The following is a 455-nucleotide window of genomic DNA, read 5'->3' on the forward strand; positions in this document are numbered from 1 at the left end:
CCCAGCTTCTCCATTACAGAGAGTGGCATAAGGTTTATCCCTGACCCTAGATCACATAGAGCCTTTTCAAAGGTCATGGTGCCTATGGTACAAGGTATTAAGAACTTGCCAGGATCTTATCTCTTTTGAGGTAAAATTTTCTGAATCCAAGTATCTAGTCCACTAATGAGCAAGGGAGGTTCACTTTCCCAAGTCTCATTACCAAACAACTTGGCATTCAGCTTCATGATAGCTCCTAAATATTGAGCAACTTGCTCTCCAGTTACATCTTCATCCTCTTCAGAGGAAGAATAGTTTTTAGAACTCATGAATGGCAGAAGGAGATTTAATGGAATCTCTATGGTCTCTGTATGAGCCTCAGATTCCTTTGGATCCTTAATAGGAAACTCCTTCTTGTTTGAAGGACATCCCGGAGGTCTTCCTCACTAGGATTTTCGTCCTCCTCCTCCCTTGTG

The sequence above is a fragment of the Arachis duranensis genome, chromosome 10 (assembly GCF_000817695.3).
Source record: "Arachis duranensis cultivar V14167 chromosome 10, aradu.V14167.gnm2.J7QH, whole genome shotgun sequence".
NCBI lineage: Eukaryota > Viridiplantae > Streptophyta > Magnoliopsida > Fabales > Fabaceae > Arachis > Arachis duranensis.